This window comes from Episyrphus balteatus, chromosome 2 (genome assembly GCF_945859705.1).
Source record: "Episyrphus balteatus chromosome 2, idEpiBalt1.1, whole genome shotgun sequence".
NCBI classification, from domain to species: domain Eukaryota; kingdom Metazoa; phylum Arthropoda; class Insecta; order Diptera; family Syrphidae; genus Episyrphus; species Episyrphus balteatus.
This window is the reverse complement of record NC_079135.1, coordinates 51745731-51757226: the sequence shown is the minus strand read 5'-3', so window position 1 is coordinate 51757226 and position 11496 is coordinate 51745731. Positions and strand designations below refer to the sequence as shown.

Sequence of the window (11496 nt, the reverse complement as noted above, 5' to 3'; positions counted from 1 at the left end):
GTTTAAAGTTCTACATTTTTGTCAAAACACTTTTTTCGACTTAAATTATAACAAAAAAGTTATGATGAATACAAGGGTTTTTTGCTCCGAAAAACCCTGTTTTGTTGAGTTCAAACTGTAATATTTTTTTTATCTAACTTCAACTTTGGAAACTTTAATACTTTTTTGAAAACTGCAATACCGGGACAAGTTTTAAAAATAATAAACCAGAGTCACACAATACAAATTTTTTTGGTCTTGTGGCTCTGAAATAAAAGTAAGAAATTGAGTTTTTATGAAACTCGGAACTGTTAATTAATTTGCAAAAAAATGGCGTATGAAATAAAAAATATTTTTATTAGTTAATTGTTTCTTATTGTTAGGCAATGTTTTAGTGAAAGAATTGTAAAAAACAAAAATCAATTATGGGCAGAGGAAGCAAAATACTGTTGCTAAGTAGGGATTTTTCGAAATTTCACTGCCGTAAGGATTTGGGATGAACAAGTTACCAAATTCTGAGAGATCTTAAGTTAGCCTATCAGCCCATTTCGTTTAGTCCATTACTTTTTAGACACCCTGTATATGCAACAAAATAATTAAAAACACTATGGAAACAAATTAATTTAATTTTTCAATAAATAAAGAATTCCAATATGAACTTGCTTGGCTACTGTTTGAATTACTTTTATCATAAATATTGAAAATAGAAGGTATCAAATAATGCCTCAAGCTCCCATTTGACAAAAATTCGAAAAAAAACGAAAATTTCGATTTAATTTTTCTTTTTTCTTCTTAAATTTCCTTTTTTTTTAATTTTCCGAATATGAATATGAAAACAGCATTATAATGAAGAAAACAAAAATCAGCCAAAACAGGTAAGACGTTCTCGAGTTTTTGCCAAAATAACGCACGACAATTTTTGTAAAAGACAGATTTACTTGAAAACTGGAAATTGCTCTGCTGACTTCAAAAACAAATTAAAAAAAAAAAAAAAATATTTTCCAGATGAGTATCAATATATCTATCATAATTTCATAGTCACAACCCAAGCACAAATTTCGTGTTGACCTGTGTAATCAACTTAATAGTAACTTGGGATCGATACAAAGTACCTACATATGTATTTATAAAACTATACAAAATACGAGAACAAAAAATGAAATGCAAACAAAGGTAAAAACATCTTCTAGATAAAATTACAGGTCTTCCGGATTGAAGCTAGGCAGTGTGTCCTAAACCCTATTGACGTTTAGTATCATGAACTTTGTTTGAAACTTAGCTTGGTTCTGTTTTACTATTTTATGACCTAGGTATTCAGAATTATATAGGTAACTATAAAACAAAACACTGCCCTGTAAAGTAAATCACTCAGCAGAAAATTGAATTTGGATTTCTTTTCATTAAATTCCTAATTGCAGCCCCTTGATATCCTCCATATTTTAATAACAAACTTTACCAACTACTGCCAACAACATTCAAAAATTATAAGCTACTAATTTATAACTGGCAACAAACAACAAAACACAGAATACCACCAACACAACCAGCAACATCCAAATAAACCTTTAAACCCGATTTAAGTTTCATCGATCAATAGATTTATGAGCGAGAGCTGAATATTTATCTCACCCACCTTTTCCTCATCTTCACTCCAATCCACAATGAGTGATTGACTTATCGAAATCGAACTGTCTGATGGATTGATGCCGAAGCTGACCAGCATCCCATTGCAACAATTGGTTGCACTCGCACCCATCACTCTGGTCTGAGCCAAATTGCTTCAATACCCAACAACTACTGCAGACGCCCAACGAACGTCTGTGCGAAAGAATTGGCATGATGGGGCTCCATTCACAACAGCAAAAATGGCAAAATGCGGATCCTTGAGTTGAGCTCAGAGATGGTTGTGGAGCATCCACATCCACAGCATCTATACACTGAGCATCACCTCAGCAGAGATAACGATGCGCTCTTGATGTCGATGGATCGGTGCGGTGGTGGTTGGACGTTGGCGGAGGGAACCTCTTTTCATTCGTTTCGTGGCTCGTATTCCTGATGGCGGCAACCGTGAGTTGAGTGCTACCTGGAGGAACAACTTTTTCCAAGTTGTGTGTTGTGACAGCAGCTAGAGTTCCAGCATCCAAATACATACAAATCACATCTTCTCCAGTTTGCAGTGTGCTTCGTGATTTTTGTGCAACCTTTATGGCAGCTTTTGCTACCCCACTCCCATTCGGGGACCGGTCTCCCTGATAGTTTATCGCAGATGTCCATTCGGTGAAGTACGAAACGGAACTCGGAACGCGTGTGCAGATGAAAAATATCTAATCTGCGCCCAAAAGAGAGCGGGCACAACAACGAGAGATAATTTTGTTTTCTTGTTTTTTTTTTTTTAATTTTTTGTTGTTTGTTTTAATCCTGAAAGGATAATCGTCGGTTTGATATTAATAATTGAAAAAGCTGAGTGGATAGAAAAATTAATAAAAAAGCTTTTTGATAAATGTGCAATTTAATTTGTCTTAAAATCAATATGGCAATAGATGTGAATGAGTTGCTACAGTGATAAGTGTTGACAACCAAATTGAGTGTTTTTTTTTAATATTTTCAAAGTGAAAAAAAAAAAACATATTTGAATTGATGGATCATCATGGGAGTGGATTCGCCGCTTCGCCATGGGCGGCTGTTTTGGGCCACCATGCAATGGCGTCTGGGGCAGAGCATGCCGGTTTTGCCGCCGCTGCAGCAGCGCATGTCCATAGCGCCGCCGCTGCTCACCATTCGCATCATCACCCACATCATCCTCATCATCATCATCCCCATCACACACACCACGGAATGCCAATGGATTTACACGTCCCTCAAGGATTTCCCTATTATAGGTACCTACCTGTCTTATGATTTATATGTATTATATGGATTTTTTTTTTGTTTTTGTTCGCCTGGTGAATTTATTTTATATATATTTAATTGTGCACTTGTGTTTGTCAATATGGTGGAAATATGTACCTAAATCCTCCTGACTTTTAAATGAATTATAAGAACACTAAGAACTTTGGCAGCAAATATTCATGGGCGATTAAGTATTTTCAGCTTTGAAGTGGGTATTAAGATGGATAATAGTTTTTTTTTGCTCCATTTTTCAACTAAAGGACTTGGAGATTTTTTGTTTGATTTTTTTTGGATTTCAGTACAAAATTACACAATATTACTTTCTACGAATATTTACCTCAAAATTAATTCTTTATTTTTTGTTAATGTTACATTCATTCAATTTATGATAAAAATAGGTCCAAGATGAAAGGACTTATAGTACAATAGGCGAATAACAATCTGTTCATCTTAAAGTTATTTCGATAGCTTTTTAAACTTATGAATTGTTCAACATCATAAAATGCTATTTGGATAATTTGGTGTTTTAATGAGAAAGTTCACGATGTAGTTATTTTTAAATAGGTACACCTTACACATCACCATCAGAGGGGAAAAAAGATACATTATGAGAAAAACAAAAGAGCTGAACAGCGAACTTTATTTTTTTTGCTTAAATTCTTCTAACCCTCTTCACTTAAAGACTTTAATTCAATCTGTATCAAAAGTGTAAATAAAAATGTTCAAACTAAAACAAAAAAATAATAGATAAGGAAATAATGTTTATGTAGGTACCTAAATCAAATAAAAATACGGTTCGTTTTAATATTTTTTCTATTTAAGATCCTGTTTTTATGCGAGGTTAGAAGATTTTTTGGACTTTTAAAGTTGTGCTTTTTGGTCTTCGTTACACAATGATTTGATGTAACTCACAGATAGTTGATCAAATTACACTGTGCTTGAAAATGCAACTTTTTTTTACCGACAGATGGCGCTCCTAAATACTAAAGATAATTCGAGTATGCTGAACACGATGGCGTCCTTAGTTTTCCAAAGTTGGCTCAGTTTATAAAGATTTTGGCCTCTGAAATTTTCTGTTTTAAGTCCAAAATCATCAGAAAGCCCCTTATGTATTTGGCATTTATTGGTTTTTTATTGACGTTTATAGACCAAATATTGGTTCTTTTAGTAGAATAACAGTTTGTAAAAGATATTTAATCAGTAAAATGACTATTTTGAAACTTTTAAACATACATGATTGACAAAAACTCTTTTCTCTTTTAAAAAAAAACTTCATATTTTACTCAGTTTTTCTTCAAATTTTATTATTTCACTTTTATATCTTATGGCCAATAAAATGACACTTTTTTTAATGTTATTTTTTTTACAAAAAATCTTTAAAATTTCATTTAATCTACATACATAGCCATATCAATTTTTTTGCTCTAAAAGTGCTGAAAAAAATAGGCATTTTTTTTTTTTTATTAAACGAAATGTGGTAGCAAAAAAGTTCTGGAGTGCATAATGATATATTGTTAGGCAGTTATTGGGTGTAATTTTAAAGAATCATAAGTAAATAACAAATTAGCGTCTTTAAAGTGAATCTGAGTAGTCTTCTTTGTAAAAAAAAAAGTATCTAGCTCAACGGCAAACAGCGCAGCTCAACGGCAAAAAGCGCAGCTCAAGCGGTTTTGAACATTTTCACTTAAAATTTAGTACAAATATTTAAACATTACCTACTTCTCATTGAAAAACATACGGGATTTTTGGAATATTCAAATTTGGGAAGCGTTTGAGTTCACAAGTAGGTTTTTTTTCCTAAAATTGGAACCTTAAATTGCTTCAAAAGTTTGATCTATTTAATGAATCAAAAAATTCGTACCTACATTTTTCTGCGCGGGATATCTAGTGTTTTAAAGATTTGTCATAAATTTAAAGTGAACATATTCAAAAATTATGCTGTGTGTCGTTTTGTACAATTCACGTACAGAGATTCTCTGTAGAGACATTTTTTTGTGATATTTGTGTATACCTACAGTTTTTGTAGTTACACTCAAATACCTGGCCTGAACAGCATTAAGGGAATTTTTTTCAACACCTTGAATGGCCTAACCCCATTAAATAAAATTAAAAAAATAATGCACTGAAATTTATAAAGATTATATGAAATTTTAATGATTTTTTGTAAGAAATAACATTAAAAAAAGTGTGGCCATAAGATATAAAAGTGAAATAATAAAATTTAAAGAAAAACTGAGTAAAATATGAAGTTTTTTTTAGAAAGAGGAAAGAGTTTTTTGTCAAACATGTATGTTTAAAAGTTTCAAAATAGTCATTTTACTGATTAAATATCTGTTATTCTACTAAAAGAACCAATATTTGGTCTATAAACGTCAATAAAAAGCCAATAAATGCCAAATACATAAGGGGCTTTTTGATGATTTTGGACTTAAAACAGAAAATTTCAGAGGCCAAAATCTTTATTAACTGAGCCAACTTTGGAAAACTAAGGACGCCATCGTGTTCAGCATACTCGAATTATCTTTAGTAGATAGGAGCGCCATCTGTCGGTTTTTTGAACTAGCACAGTGTTATTATTTAATTTTTGTTTTTTTTTTTCGGATGAGATCTAATCTTTCCGTTTCTAAAGCTTCCACAGATAGAATACCAATGAGAAAATTAAATGATTGATTTTATCTTTCCAGTGCATTGAAAGCTTGTGAAATATGAAAGCTTGTGGTTAAAGCAAGCTAAATGAAATGAAGTACAAGTTTTTTTTAATATTAATTAAAAATTGAGTATTAAGTCCATTTCAAAACCTGTTCTTTCGGACAAGTTCCGAATTAGAAATAAATATTTAGGCAGTATTTTCGTCATCTGTCGTTCCACATCCGGATTAAGAAATTTTAACAAGTTGTCTCTTTTTAATTTTTGTGGCATTGCTATAGGAGTATCATTCACAAGTGATGTATTAACTCTTTAGATTGAGCGTTGTATAGGATCATTTTTTTTATAAGAATGTACCGGGAACCGCTGTGGTGACTTCAAAGTATCATGTCGTCGAACACAATTTCTTCAATTCTTTGTTTGTTACAATTTGAATTGTTTGTTAATTTGTTAACATCTTACACTTTTAGGTAGGTACATCCAACATCGTTTTGAATTTTGTTTTTTTTTTTATCCTTATTTTTATAATATGTGAATCAAACGAAAGTTTCTTGTAACTTATAAATTATAATACTATTTGAATGATTGCAATTAAACGCTTATAATTCTACAATAGCCTTTAACTTTCTTAAGTGGACCTGCCATATAAAAAGACAAACAAATTCTTTAGCACCATTGCAGAAAGACAAAGGAAAGTATAGAAGACTCTATAGAGTAACACAAAGAAAAACATCCTTTCATTAAAAAAAACAATTTGGTTATTATTATTACTGTTCTTCACAAGATTAATCAGACTAACTAGCATGTCATAACATTTCTTATATCTATGTATTTAATCTAATAAACAACAAAAATGTATTCTAGATGTGACCGTGTGACATACATATAGCAAAAAATTTCACTGGTCAGCAAAATGTTTGTTTCTGATATAGACTATATAGTTTTCCAAAGATTTTTGGTGTGCTGAACTCATATAAGAAATATATAGTGAGTTCACTACCGTAGTCACCGGAACGTTTTTCTTCAAGTTTCAATGAGCGTGGTTATTGAGAAAATGCCCAACGAGATGTTATGAGCGATTTTGTTCTAGCATGTCTCTAGCGGCTTAAACTTTATTTAGAATTTGAAGATAATTCAATTGTTTTGTAAATATACGAGAATGAAATATGCCAATTGGGTAGAAATCGTTTAATTTAGGGAAAAATGTGGACATGGAACTGGTGTGGACATCGACATTTCCAGTGCACTGATTAAACATTTTGATATGGCACAAGCAATTCCTCCCCAAAGAATTGATTCGGATATCTCTATTTAACATACTCATTTTCAGTCAACATTTTTTCTACTTTAGTGATGTTCTATTCAACTCAAGTCGATAAGAGTGAGACAAATCTTCTAACATATCTCGACAGCTTTTGAATATATTTTCACTTACCTCAACGTCTTTTAAGATTTCTGGAACAGTTTCATGAACTCGACAATTTGAAAAATTTCCAAAATATTGGCACATCATTGTCCCGTTTGTTACTATAGAATACCCTTTTAGTTTATCAGACAAAATTTGGCAGTTGTGTTTTTTTTTCTTCTAGTCATCAATTGCTTAAGACCGATTTTTAGAGAGTAGTGATATCAGTGAGAAGCGTATAAAATGAGCATTTCAAAATAGCAAATTCAAATTATTCATTAAGGCCCATTTGCTCATACGGATCATAAATTTGAATCTTAGCTAGGTGGAACATAGCACTTATGTTTTACTTAGTTTATTCTAAGTTGCTAAAAAATATTTAGGTTCAACCTAGAAATTATTCACTTTCATGCGAGAAATCGCTGAGAGTTTCAAATTAAAATGTCAAATCGACTCAAACGTCAGTTAATTTAATTAATTTTTGAACAATTTATCGGAAATAATCAAACAAATTTGCTATTTATATCGCATAAAAAGTGAAAAATATTGAAAGCGGCAGTAAAACAGTGTTTAATTTAATAAAAACAAATTATTCATTTGAAGGATTATTTTTGTGCTTGTATTTGTGTGTCATTGTGTGTGTGTGTATTGTGTGTGTGTGTATTGTGTGTGGGACTTTTAACAATAAAATTGTCAAAACTTTCATACGAATTTGTGCGGCAAATTGTACGATCGGCTAATGGTTAAAACGTGTGAAAGTAAGTTTACCATTCTTAAACAGATAATTATTGTTTATTACACACCCAAAATCATTTTTTAAGGGTTGTTATTTCTTTTTTTCTCAATTAAAATTGCTTAAGTAAAACATAAATCCCTTATGATCTACTATTTCCTCCTCCCAAATTATTTTAAACTTAGTCAGATTTAGGGGCTACTTTTAAGTTCGTGCAAACCGATATGTGGAACATAGTCCTTTATGTTTTACTTAAATATTTAAGTTCCGTTTCAGCAAATGGGCCTAAGTTTTTTTCCAGATTTAAAATATAATTGAAAATATGAAATATAAAATATTTAAAGGGAAAGTGACCATTTTTTAATTTTTCTAATAAGAAATAACTCTTTGAATACCTGACACAATTGTATTTCAAATTGAACTTCTCTGTTTCGTTCCAATGCATCTCTGCTTTTTTCATAGTTAATAAACCTTCCGATAACAACGCATATATTATGGGTGCAAGCATTAAATTATAAAAAATACTTTTAGGTATAATACAAATTATTTAGTCAACCATAAAACTTCAAAGTCTTTAAAAAATAAAGAAAATTGATAATTCATAAAAAAAATAATATCTAATTGTCGAAAAAAAGAAAGAAATAAAAATCAAGGCTGGGGTGGTATAGCACCCCTGTTGACATCGGGAGGTTAAATCATTAAATATGAAGAACTCAGCTGAAAAAAGCTGTGAAACTTTTAAATAGCCAAGAACATTTTCAATGCATAACAGTGAAGTTGCAAGGAAAAGAAAGCAGTTTTGCTTAAAAAAGCAGTGAAATCCTTAAGAGTATAGAACATTATTACTGTTTTTACTGTTCACTTGATCGCTTCATATTCATCATTGTATATAAAAAAACAACACATAAAATTCGATTGGGTTGGAATTTTTAAGGCTGAGGACTGAGCAGTGAGCAGCTATATTGAAGAGCAATCACTACTGTTCTATGCTCAGCGGAAGAGCAAAGTTATTGAAAGCACCTATAGCAATAGCAGCCTCAGCACTATCATCAATAACTTCAAAAGGTAACAAAAATTACATAAAATTATGCCAAATAAATCAGTTGTCAAAGATGTACTTCAAATCAACTTTGTCGAGTTCAGGAATTTTTTTCTTAAACATCCAAATTAATTTAAAATATGAGTTATAAATAAATAAATATAAATACTCCTTTCGCCTTTGCCCGCATTGTGTCGGAGGCGTAGTAATAAATTCAAATGTTCCTATTTCAATTTGTATTTCACTGTTCCATTCCATACCAACTACGTGGGTACATAAATTGCAACTCAAATCAAGTATAAATTTATTTGTCGAAATTACACCTTAGCTTCGCATCAATCTAAAGTTGCATTGTATTACCCGTTGAGCTTGGGTAGACGATCGGTCCCAACTTTTCATTCCACTACCAAAAGTAGGGAAGCAAAAATGAAAAACAATAATAATTTGCAACAGAAAACTGAAGAATAATTCATCTAGCACATTAAGAAGAAAATTCCCGTAATCTTTGGGATGCTGAAGTTGCTTGATGCGGTGCGGTCCTCAGACAGACGGTCAAACCAAAAGGGCATCTTCGTCAGCCGTTGCAATATTTCCCATGCGGCACTTCAATGATAAACCCCTTACGTCTACGCCGATTGGGACCCCACAAGATAGCATAGTAGTACCCAGCATAATTTTAACAATTTATTTTCGAACGTGATCGGCGTGGCGGCGGGAAGACGCAATGTGCAGCCATTTTTTTCCTTATTTCACCCTTTTCATCATATCCATATAGCGGTGGAATGGAACGACATGGATCGTCCAAGGAGAGGGGGGAAGGAGGGTGTTTTATGTTTAATGGCTTGACGGGCTACAAAATGGCAAGTGTTTCAACACTGAACCGCGCCGAATGAAAGAAATCATCAAGGATTGTTGTTTTGTTTCTTTTCTTGTATTTTCAGGTAATAATTCAGGTGATTATAGTAATTATGCGATGGGTAACGCTATCGATGTAATTGAAATTCTGATAGACACTGATTGCACTTGGCCAGTAAGGGCTTCCCCCTGTATCATCGCATGGAGATTGAGAGTCAATCTTGAAGACAGAATATGAAGGCATTCAGTTATGGTGGACATGGGCCAATCAAAGATAAAGAATCACCGCCAATGCCGGCATTTCTTTGAAGAGCTTATGCGTGTAGATCTTCTATTTTATTGCAGAAATATGTGTGCAGGCAGATATAGACAATCAGGTGCAGTGGGGATCGTATAAATTATTATTAGCAATGATGTTTTGCATTTAGTTTGTCTGCATATTGTGCTTATAAAATTATAGCTATATGAAACGTTATTTATTAATAACTGTTTTCTGTTGATACGAGTTTCTTTCGTTTTCCTTTCACAATACAAATAATGTAATGATAAGGCTCTCAACATACGAGTATCTATAGAAGAAATTTATTCCATTCCATTTTAATATTCGAATATAAGTTTTAAACGTTGTAGTTTAGACATTATATACAAATCCCAAGTAATGTGGACACACAAAAATGGACAAAGTTGTTTGTATCTATAATACTGGTCAACAAAATTGACCTTTTTTTTGTCATAAGAACAAAGATATACTTTTCTATAGGTTTTTTTTGCATTTTATAACGGTAATATTTCAAGAACGAAGGCTAATAGAATTTTTCTGATTGCGGATTCGAGTTTAGCAACCCAAAAACCTCTAGAAAAGTATATTTTGGTTCTTGTGGCAAAAACTTGTTGACCAGTGTAATTGATCATGGACTGTAGGTGAAAAAAACTTATTAAAAGTCAAATGTCGATACTATATGACATTCAAGCTAACTTTTTAAAGGTCCCTTTTCCCTTATTGGTGTCTCTATTACTTTATTAGTTTTAAACCTATCGAATTAAGAAAAACAAAACAAAATCATGTTCCACAAAATTAAAGCTCATTGAAGGGAGCAATTTTTTCTTTAACATTTTTAGAAATTTGTAAATACAATTTTATTCAAAACATTTCCAACGATTTTCAAAAAACAAAAATTCGTTTTGCACAAAAATTTTTTCTAGTTATAGTAAAATACTTGAAAACGACTCGAATGATTTTGATTAAACTTTGCAGACGTCATATTCAAAGCAATTGCAATGAATACATTTTCAAAAAAAATCATAAATAACAAAAAAAATTGTTTTCATTTAACAAAATTTTGCCCTAAATGTGGGCATCATCATCAAACCATTTTCAGAAAATGGCCAGCTAAAAATTTAAATATGTATTTAAAAAAAAATCCAAAAAATGTGTACGTTTGAAAATTTTGTAAAATGTTTATAATAGGTTTATCTTAACGCTAGCATGAATGTGTTTGTGTGTATACTAAAATTTTCATTGAAATAGAATTTTTCATGTAAGAGATATCCAAAAACCAAAAAATCCAGTCTATGGCAGGTTTCGTTTATAACGGTTCAAATTTTATTTGTATCAAAAAAAATCTCTTTCTACCACTATATTCACAAGAAATTGGAACCAAAATCGTGGAAGTCACTTTTGACCAAAAAAAATCTATTTTTCCTCTAGTGAGGCGGCTTAGCATTAAAAAAGAGTTCAATCGTGCACTTTGTGATAAAAGCATGAAATTAACATCGTTGGTAGTACTCAATTTAAGAGTTATTTTGAGATATTGGGCCACCTTGTATTCCATTCGGAAGGGTAGATACAAGACTTTTTCTGTGTTGCACTCGATTTGTTGCATATCGTAGTATAGGCAATGAAATATTGTATTAATATGATACATGATTTCGAGGTATTTTCTAACGCCC

The 11496-nt window shown here is 31.7% G+C and overlaps 1 protein-coding gene across 1 annotated transcript in view; it reads left to right on the top strand.

The window, feature by feature from the left end:
• The first annotated feature begins 7427 nt into the window (after nucleotides 1-7427).
• Nucleotides 7428-11496, top strand: part of LOC129912341 (protein trachealess) — an 81350-nt gene continuing 77281 nt past the window's right edge. The window contains exon 1 of the mRNA XM_055990555.1: nucleotides 7428-7677. The gene's annotated coding sequence lies outside the window, so the exon portion shown is untranslated. The remainder of the gene's footprint in view (nucleotides 7678-11496) is intronic.